This window comes from Grus americana, chromosome 4, assembly GCF_028858705.1.
Source record: "Grus americana isolate bGruAme1 chromosome 4, bGruAme1.mat, whole genome shotgun sequence".
Taxonomy (NCBI): Eukaryota; Metazoa; Chordata; class Aves; order Gruiformes; family Gruidae; genus Grus; species Grus americana.
In genome coordinates this window covers 54,161,298-54,171,725 of record NC_072855.1, presented here as the reverse complement: position 1 = coordinate 54,171,725, position 10,428 = coordinate 54,161,298, and the positions used below count along the sequence as shown (strand labels likewise).

Genomic DNA, 10,428 nt, shown 5'->3' with positions numbered 1-10,428 from the left:
CGGCTGAGGCGGGCGGGGAGACGAGGGGAAGGGAGGAGCGACGTGGAGCAGCCCTCAGGGTCCTTCCCCTCCTCTCCCCGCCCGTTCTCCCTCAGCGGAGAGACGTGAAGCGGCGACCGGAGCTGCAGGTGCCCTTCAGGAACCGTAACTTCCCGGAGAAGACAGGGAGGAGAGCCGGGGACGAAAGCGGCCTAGCGCCAGGATAACCCGGCCTGCGAGTGACAGAGGTAAGGGGAGAAACCAGCCTCCTAATTCCCCATCTCTTGGCTTCAGCCGTGTGGCACGCTGTTGGCCAATTTTTTCAAGCGTTATCTTCTTTATTATGGAGTGTAGTGTTGGTTTGTTAGCTCTCGTTTGGCGGGGGGAACCACCGCAAATTCGATATTCAGTGAGGCGGTAACTAAAATTAGAAAAAGAGGCTGCGGAGTCATGGTGGCATTATCATAGGAAGGATGCTAATATTCTTCCTGGAAAGAGAAAGAAGAGATACTGATGATCGGTCATAAAAGTACATGTGATTAATACATACATTATACTTCTCCTATTTACATGGACTGATCTTGAAAAAATATTACCTGTGCCTATAAAGCTAATTGTTCACTAAGTATTGATGCCAAAGCTATCGTCAATATGCACTAAAACATCTCTAACTTAATATCAATGCAAGATGGTTTTTACTGGTTTGTAAGTCAAGAGGAAGTTGCTTTTAAGAAGAACACGGAGAGATGCCTACTGAGTAGGAGAATAGCTGCAAAAGACTTCAGAGCACATATTTGCTAGATCCACCCCATTAGTGCTGGGATTTGAGCAAGGACAACCTTGCTTAAATCTCAGTTGTCTTCCCACTAGTTGGCAGGCGCAGCCTATGATTTCAGTCAAAACTTTGCAGGATCGGATTCTCTCTTCCTGCTTCAATGTCATTGATTTCAATGAAACGACACCAATCCTTATTCTGATCTTAGTATGCAAAATATTCTTCTCATTTCGTGGCATCAAGATAACTCCCTGGAAAGTGCAATTCAAAATCCAAACTATAATCTCAGTATTTTCTGCAATTATGTTCTATTCCCTGTGGTCTGGCTCCATCTTTTATAAAAAATATTTATATATCTCCTAGGCTTAGACGTTAAGTGAAAATTTCCACTGACTAACTCCAGAACAGCAAAGCATACATTCTATTCTTTTGTCAGAGTAAATGTATCCATTTAAACATACTTGCTATCTTATGACAATGAAACCAGTTAAAAGTGGCTAAGTAGCCAGCTGATTACAGGACCGAGGCAACAGATAATAACAAAGTATCTGATCCTGGTTTCTTTTGTGATAAACACTTTCACTAGCATGGTCAATCAACCAAAGGAATTTGATGCCATGCTATTACTGAAGTGTCATTGCAGGTGGACACTTGTCTTTCTGACGGTTCTCACCTTCATTTCTTAGTATTGATAATACTTGTATCTGCCTATTGTTCGCAGAAAGAGAATACTGCAAGAGGGAATTAGGAAACATTTCTAGGATTCTTGCAAAATATAAAGATTACAACTATTATTTTCTTCAACAAGTGAAAATAGCTACATATTGATTCATACAGCTCATGCTGTGACAGCATTTAGGTCCAAATTCTGAAGACAGGCAAACAATTGCCAACCAACATCCTGAAATACCTTTGAAGGACACTTTCACAGACTGTGATTTTACATATTCCAAATCCAAGTCATTATTAAAGGCTTGGTTTAACCTTCTTAAAAACAAAATGTTCCTGAACCAGCAGAATCACTCTTAAATGATCTGTGTTGCTAGCAGGTATTGTACTGTGTACAGCCCATGAAAAATCAGTGCTCCTTTTCCAAGTAACCAACAAATCAAGCTATCAAGCAATGCAGGACAGATACCTTCATTCAGTTTAGTTGCCACTTTGTGCCATTTAAAGAACCCTAAGGAGCTGTAGACATAATTTACCTGGTTGGTTAAACAGGGTTTACAAGTACTTGGTGTCACTGACATGATATAAAAAACCTAAAGCATACTGGTTGATCTAGTTCAGTGTCTTCTGCTCAAATGTCATCATCTGATGAGATTTCAGTAGGAATTTAGGATACTTTGCTAAATTTTATGAGTATTTAATTCACATTTAATTTCATGTCTGAGTAGAACTTTACAATTTATTCCTATTTGTATCTTTCAATATCCTTACTGGGACAATGTTGGTGTATGTTTGTGCTCATTTTGTAGCAGTTGACAATGATGCAGGTTAGGAAAAAAGAGTAGACATTCTAACTAGTAGACAGAGTTCCTCCTGTTGCTCAGTTTCATTTATTTGCTGCATTTCTGACATGTAAAATAAAAGCATGCTGTTTCACTGCTTAGTTGGAGAAGCCAAGGATGCATGTATTAATTAAACAATTTTAAAATATGTGTAATTTAAAGAACAGTGAACCCCCTAATTGAGGAATTAATAGACTTGCTTACTTGTCCTCCTCAGTGTCTGCAAAGAAGAGAGACTGCGTTTGTGGATCAACAGAGAATAACTAACTCTGAAAGATTTGACCTAAGACTGTTGTTGTTGTTGTGATGGGTTTTAGATTCAAACAGCCCTATATTATTATCCCCATAGTAAAAATTATGTGGATTCTGTGGTATCTCAATGCTTTTTTTTTTCCAATTTGGCTTTGATTTTCTGATTTGCTGAGTGAATCGATTCATGCCTCCTGGAGGTCCATCCACTGCCAATTCCCATTATCTGGTGGCACACTCATTCTCACCAGGGAAGTTCACTGACCTTTGCTGGGACCTTCCCTGAGTAGAGCTCTTTTTTTCTCTGTCAGGCTTTTCATGTCACTTTTTAGTTGCCTGTCCCCTTGTGTCACAGGCAAATGCACACAGAGGCGCATGAGTCAGAAATTTTATAGCCCATTCATGAGCCTTGATTTATGTCGGTGCTGTATTCCTGCTGTCCTCCCAGCTTCTCCAAAGTGATGCAAGGCTGGGAGTGCGTGAGGTTAGCAAACAAGGGCAGAAGGTCTGCAATGTCTCGTGGGTCAGAGAGCTGCTGCAAAAAAAAGCTAAAGTAGCTGGCAGCTCAGACAGCTGCTAGTTAGGAAGAAAATGGCCACTGAATTTGACATTTCTTAATGAAGAGAGTGCCCTAGCTCATGTTCCCTCTCCTCTCTTTTTGCTTCTGCATATTGCAGTAGTGGGGGTTGGGCAATCGCACTTTCCCAGTGAAGCCCTTGGGTATAGTAGCTGTCTTCTGTTCAGGCTCATTGAAGACACAATTAAATGCCTCTTTGTTTAGCGATAGCTGAAACAATGCAAAAATACCACCCAGGAGCTAGACCACATGCAAATGTGCACTATTATGGCTTGGCCAGATGGTACAGGCACTTACTGAGATTCTCATACCAAATGCAACAGTTATGTAGGTTGTGGGTGTCTGTATGTGCATGTAAAAAAGAGAAACTGTAAAACCATCACAGTTGCACACAAAGACAAATGTCTCAAAGATGGCCACAAAAAATAAGAGTGAAAGAGAGCCCTTGTAGGAAACAGTACACAGAAGAAAAGACAAACCTGTGGTCAAAGCAAAGTAGTCTTTCTATGGCCGGAGGAAAAAAAGGCTTTATAAACATCTTTTGTAAATGAATAGAGTTGCATTAAAGAAATACCTGTCTCCATTCTTCCACTTTAAAGAAAAATGATGCAGGATTTCAAAGTCTGTCTAATTCTGCAAGTCAAAAGAGGTTGTGATATATTGTAAGCCCCTGCAACACTCATTCCTTCCATTGGTGGAGATACAAAGCTAAACAACTGAAGGCCCACTACAGCCACGGGTCAGACTGGAGCAGGCTTATTCAAAGCCAATTCTAAGCTTGCTTTCTCTAGTTGTGGTGGAAAGGAAGATCCTGTGCATTCTTTTGTTTTGTGTTGCTTGTTGAAGCTGCACTGCCTCTTGCAGCGTATATATTAATGTAGTGGATCAATATTTCTGCTATGATTTAAGAACGCTATTCCAGTATCCAAGAACCTTAGTATTTTCCAGTATATGCATGTGAAGCTGATTCTTTATCATGGGACAAGAACAAAGGAAAACAAGCTGCATCTTTTTAAACAAAATGGTATTTTATAAAAAAGCATTCCTATTTAACCAATAAGTTGCAAGCTTTAAAGAGAGAAACTTCACCGCTTGTAATATTTGAAAGAACCCATGAATGTGTCTAGAGGTGATAAAAAAGTTTATTCTTTACTGTGGAAACACAATTAAAGTCATGGAGTAAAGTTCTGGCCCAATGAATTCAATGCGAATGTTACTGATATCAACAGGGATTTCATCCAGTTTTTGTCATCAAGGCCATAAAAAATAGAATTAATAGTACTAAAATACTAAGTGTTTTGTTTCCACTTTAGCTATTGTGGACAATACTATGAGATATTAAAAATTCTTTTTATTTTCAGGTTTCAAAATCAAACTAAGATGATTAGATTTTTAATCACATAAAACGCAATGATTCCAAAAGTGTTGTATCGGTGATGTGAGTGATCTGCTCTATTTCTACTCAAATCAGTGAGATACAGGTGTGCAGATCAATTAGTGCTTATACTTGCACACCTCTCACTTTGATGCCACACTTTGCAGAATGAAATAGACATTCCTAACAACTACTTAAATTCACACTGAAAACCGATAGAGCTCCAAAGTGTATGAGTATTACTGAAGAACAGATATTCAACATTTCTTTACTTCAGACCCTTCTATTTTTTCCACTATAACTTCAAAAGGTGTGATTTTGTGAGTGTATCTGTGATACCTCTTTGCCTTCTATCTTGTTTTTCCTTTTAGTTTGAAGCTGATGTCATTTGCAAGGCAGCCACATCACTTCTGAGGATCTTGCTTATGTGTGTGAGTGACTCGAAGAAAAGATTATAGTAGCTCATAATCTTCCCATTGCTATCATAAGTTGTAGGATAACTTCTGATGTCATCTTTAGAGGCTTTGTGCCTCTGTAACTCAACAAATCAAAGACAAACATGTACCAAATCACAACGTATGCTTACTTCCTATTTGGGTGGTAGTAAGGTAGGCCATGTTCTGAAGTCAGACGTACTATATTCAGCTATCTTATTAAAGATTGTTAGTAAGCATACCTGTCTTATGCTTACTTTATGCTGTTATCCCTGTACTGCATACGAAAAATGAAATAGCCAAATGCTATATGACATTCAGTATTATTTGGTGGTCAACACTCAGTCACAGTTCTTCTCAGTAAAATGACATTCAAAGCTATAAAATGTAGGTCTGCACACTTGGCTCATTGAGAATAAAAGTACAAAGTTAAACGCAGAAGCTGAAGATAAAATTATCGGAGAGGAAGGGGATTCTGGATGGATTATCTTTACTTATGTTAAGAGACTTAAAGGCAGGATTAAAACAGGCAGTCAAAGAATGCGCATGTTTGCCCAACAAGTAAAATGGACTATCAGATCCATGTGGCAGCATGATAGGCAAATAAATAGGAAGGTTTATTAATTACTGTATTCACATTAAACAGTTTGTAAATAATTACTAGGAACCAAATTTTATGACATAGATAAAATGAAGAGTATGTCACCGGGCAAAAAATAATGCTTTTGCTTGTGCTGACGTACTTTCTGAATGTACAAATTTAAAAGATTATGTTCTTATTTTGCCATCATAAGTTGGTTTAACATTATACACCATAGGGAGAAATATTTTCTTTCTTAATTTCAGTTTTATCACTGGGAAGATATGTCCCAGTTCTTTTATTGTGAAAACTTTTTCAGTATTTATTTTATAAAACTATTATAAAAGGTTAAAAAGTTAAATATTTATTTGTTGTGTTTTCCTTTAGAGACATCACGTGGCAGATAAAACACCATTTCATTGAACCCTCTGCCTCTGTTAAATAAAAATCAAATCATAACACTAAAATGAATTCCACAGCAGAAGAAATACAGCAGAAAATCTACTGTTGGAAATCCTGAAGGCCAGAAGCGAAGCCATTTGCCTGAGTACCATAAATCCTTCCCTTAATTTTTCTGCTGGCACAGTGTATCTGTGGATGTGGATTTACTTGCACCTCTAGAAGTATTCTTCCAGTAACAGTCTCACAGTACCACAGCCCCCCATAAGAGTTACTGAGCTAGGCAACATTTTAGTCTGTGTTGGCCAGATTTCAGAGTGACAGGAAGTTCACCTCCCCTTAAAACCATTTTGTTTTGAGAAAAGCTGCTGTTTGAATTAAATCAAATTAACAAACTTCCTAGAAAACAAATAATATCTGCATAGGTTAACGTGTCAAGCCTAAAGAGGGAGATTTTAGAGGAGTACAAATAATTACTGACTTCTTCCATAATTAACCAACCCCATGTTGGGTCTGGTTTACTAATACTGAAATGCCAAGGAGGATCAAGTTGATCAGCAAGGGCAGAAAATACAGCAGAACAGGAGACTTTGTTGCTTGTATGTAGATTGTACAAATGTTACACCTAGATGTAACACAGAGACTGACTTTTTAGACATTTTCAGTGTCTCTTCCATGGAACAGGTTGTTAGAAAGCCCGCAAGAACATAGACAGCTTTTGACTTCACCCTGAGCAGCATTCAGGATCTGTTTTGAAATCTTGTATTTGAAGAGCCATTCTCTGACAACTGCCTTAACACGTTTCGATGCAGTATCATTACAGGAGCAGCAGCCAAAACATTCAGTAAATTTGTCTTCAGTTTCAAAAAGAGGAACTATGTAAAAATAAGAGAGTTTGTTAAAAAGAAACTTTAAAAGTGCAGATAAATTAAATTTTCAGAGGCAGCAAGGAAGCTATTTTCAGATGCACATTTTAGAAACTTAAGGTCTATATGCACTTGGATGATTAAGAAAGTCGTGAGAATGGGCAAAAGGGAGACAGCACAGGGAAACAACAGGCTAAAGGAGGTTATTAGAAACAAGAAGCTCGCTTTAAAAAAAGGTGAAGTAATACTGAAATGAAAAAAAAAAAGGAAAACCTCCACATATTCCTGTAGATTAAATGTAAGAAAACAGTTAGATTGGCTTCCCCCAAAAGGAATCAAAGCTAATAATCTTTCTTCAATCCTTAGGAACAGGAAGCCTTCCAGAAGTCTGCTGGAGTAATTGATAACCATGGTGTTAACAGGAGTACTCAAAGAAAACAAAGCCGTTGCAGAGAAGTTCATAGACTATTTGAGTCGGTGTTCAGCAGTGAATATCCTGGAAGTGGGAGGAATTTTGAAGAGAGAATGGATGAAACTGATAAAATGAACAGTAAGAAACCACCGGGACCAGATGGAAATTGCTAACAGGTATGTGTAACTACAGTTTTAAAATTGTACCAATATATGTTGTCTGCAAGATGGCAAATGGGATGTCAGCTTTTTAAAAGGGTTCCATGGAAGATAGGGTGCCTGATGGGCTGGGAAAGGAAGTCTGCTCTCTCTTCCTTGCAAATCAGTAGAAACTATGGTGGGCAATAGAACTAGTGGACACCTGGAGAAATATGATCTACTTGGAAGAGTCAACATGACTTTTGTAGAGGGAAATTCTGCCTTACGAATGTACCAAATTACCTGAAGAGTCAACCTACATGTGGACAAAAGTGGCTTCTAAGTTGCATTTCCAAGGGGTAACTCAGATAAGGAGCAGATAAGGGAATGCATACCTGTCTGAAGCATCTGGAATATTTATTTCCAATTACACATTTCTCCCCTAAACAGTTGTTTCTCTCACGTCTTCCCAACACCTTCCTTAGATACCTTAAGACTTAGTGCTGAATAAGGTGCATCTCAATCCCTCTGTCACCTCCTGTAACTTCCTCTTTTCTCAGGAACGTAACTTCTTACTTCCCATCTGTGATGAGATGATCAATACTGTCCTGACCCTGGAAAGTGATTTCAAGGCAGAGAGCTTTAAAGGGTCGATTTCTAGGGGGAATTGAAAGCATTTTTACCACTATAATCACAAACTCTCTGTTTCTCATGCTGTGCCTCGATTTCTAGGTCACCCTGAAGAGGGGTTACTGCATGAATGTGCATGAATGAACCTAGTGTCAAAGCTTGAAAACACCCTGCTTGCTAACGGACTCCTTAGCAGGTAAAGCAGAATGGCTGCGTGCAGATATCCCCTACCAGACTTCCTGTGACAGGAACGTTTCAGAAGGAAAATTAAATGCCTCCCTCCAAAGGCTTACGGGAATTCTGCACTGCCACGGCCTTTTCTCATGGAGAAAGAACTGTTAATAACGTACTGTTATCCCTCTTGTACTGCTGTAGTTCTACTGTTCAGCTGATGCAATGTCATTTTTGCTTATGAACAGCAGTCTAAAATATCACCTCTGCTATACTGCTTAAAGATCTTATTTCTTAAAATAGGTCCATTTCATTTTTAGACACTTTTTGTAAATCAGGAGTGCTGTGACAATTCAGATATCCTTTAGAGCCTTATGATTTCCTGTGGAAACATCAAAAATTTCAGCTGTAGTAGGTTTCGTTTTGTGCTTGATTTCTTCAGGGCTGCACCCTGCTATTTGCACAGAACAAAGCAATAGTTTTCTTCCATAGTGGCTGCAATGAATTTCTCAGAACTTTTAATTCATTTAATCAAGAGCCAAGGGCTGGGGGAAATGTAACTGCTGCAACCCCTGTAGTTATTATGGTCGGAAATATAATTCTAACTGGTCGCAGAAAGAGACTCAGTTGAAACAGTGGATCAAAACATCGTGTCAAGTGTTAAGGCCTCTTGGTTTTAAAATGACAGCCCTTCTGTCTTTGTCTTTTCTTCTTTTTGAAAGGGCTCCACCTCTCAGGATTCTGTATTTTGAGATATTAACATCTGAGCAAATAGGAACAGATATGATTGCTCTCCCGGAAATGTAGCTTTTTAAGTAAACAAACTTTGGAGTTGTTACTGACACACAAATACTGAACGTAAGCCTGCCTCTCTACTTTCAGACACATGCCGACCAAGGGAAGAAGACACATCTGCGTGGCAGTTCACGTGCAGGCATGGCAGCAGATAAACCCCCAAATGTTCCATGGCCCACCAAGCGGTAGACATTTGGCTAGAGGACAGTGTGCCCACATGAGCCTCGCAGTGCCCTAAACTGCCAGGTGGGCTTAGGAATACAGCGTCCCATGCGCTCAGAAGCGTGGGAGCTGTCCTTAAGAGATGCAGTGCCTGCACAGCCCTTATACATACACATCCTTAGAGCTAAGTACAATTCTCGACACTCTGAATTATTGGGGAGAGTCTGTTTTGTGCCAGACGAGAGACGTACGTAACAGTTGTGAATTTCTGTGCCTCGTTTTCCAACGAGCGAAGCACTCGGTAGAGTTGTGTGCCTGTGCCTGCCCAGCCTGTGCAGCCTGGCTGCATCGTGTTTCCGTGCTGGGAAGAGGTCTGCCCGAGTATTACCACCTTCTGTTTCCCGTGGTACAAGAAGGAAATTGGGGTCCATGAGCCAAGAGGGATCAGCAGCACACTTTGACTGAGGCCCTGCTGTAGATGATGGGACCAGGTGTCCAGAACTTGGCAATTTGCTCATAATGTTCAAAGCTTCAGCACCCTTCATCGTCAAACCTGTCTAATCCTTCCTTGGCTTGAGAGGATCTCCTCTCCCTTCCCTTCTCCCGTGCACCTCCAACGAGCTCTACTGACAGGCCTGGGAAGTCGGACGTGGTGGCTGAGGGTAGAGTGGGTTTCCATATTTGCATGCTTGCACAAGAAAAAGAAGGTCTTAGATGGGCTGGGTCTACCTCTGCTGGCACGTGCTTTCCCGCAGAGTTGGGAAAGCGAGGGGAAGGGATGGGAAGCGCCCCTCGCTTTTCTCTGAAACTCCTGTTTCCGGGTGCAGGGAAGGCATCCCCCCTTCTGGCTTCGCTCAGCGCTGTCCCGTTCCGTCCCTCCCTGCGAGGAGTCTGACTGTACCCGGGCACCAGCGTTGGACATGCTGGTGTTCCGCACGCCCAACTGCAGCTGCCTCCCGGCCATCAGGCAGGGGAAGAAGCAGGTTTATGGGTTTGCTACCTTTTTTTTGCCTGGCGAGCTTACATCACCGGCCACGTCTCAGCCCCGTCCGAGTGCCGGGACAGTTAAACGTGCAATCGGCAAAAGATGAAGTTAAACGAAACAAATAAAGCGCATCATCTGAAACGCTGCCTGCGGTGCACGATGCATTTAAGCCCGTGCTCAGGCGCCCGCAGTTTTTCCCTGGGGAACGGGCGGCGGCTGAAACCGCCTCACTCGAGCCACCCTCTCCCGCACGGACAAACCGAACGGGCCCCGTGCCCGGCGCTCGGGGAAACACGAGGGCTATAAACCGGTGCGTAAGGCGTCCGGTCCCCTCCGTGTGCACGTACAGCCCCTACACGGCACCCCGGGAGGGCGGTGCCACCGGCTGCGC

At 41.3% G+C, this 10,428-nt stretch overlaps 1 long non-coding RNA gene across 3 annotated transcripts; it reads left to right on the top strand.

Annotated features, from left to right (window-relative positions):
* Nucleotides 1-25: 25 nt before the first annotated feature.
* Nucleotides 26-10,201, top strand: LOC129206467 (uncharacterized). Of its 3 annotated transcripts, XR_008577153.1 has the most exons (5): nucleotides 32-227; nucleotides 4,838-4,897; nucleotides 7,112-7,333; nucleotides 8,027-8,120; nucleotides 8,978-10,201. It is a non-coding gene; the product is annotated as an uncharacterized LOC129206467 (long non-coding RNA). The 3 variants fall into 3 exon arrangements; XR_008577152.1 differs by lacking the exon at nucleotides 4,838-4,897 and having other exon boundaries at nucleotides 26-227; XR_008577151.1 differs by lacking the exon at nucleotides 4,838-4,897 and having other exon boundaries at nucleotides 8,027-10,201.
* Nucleotides 10,202-10,428: the final 227 nt, after the last annotated feature.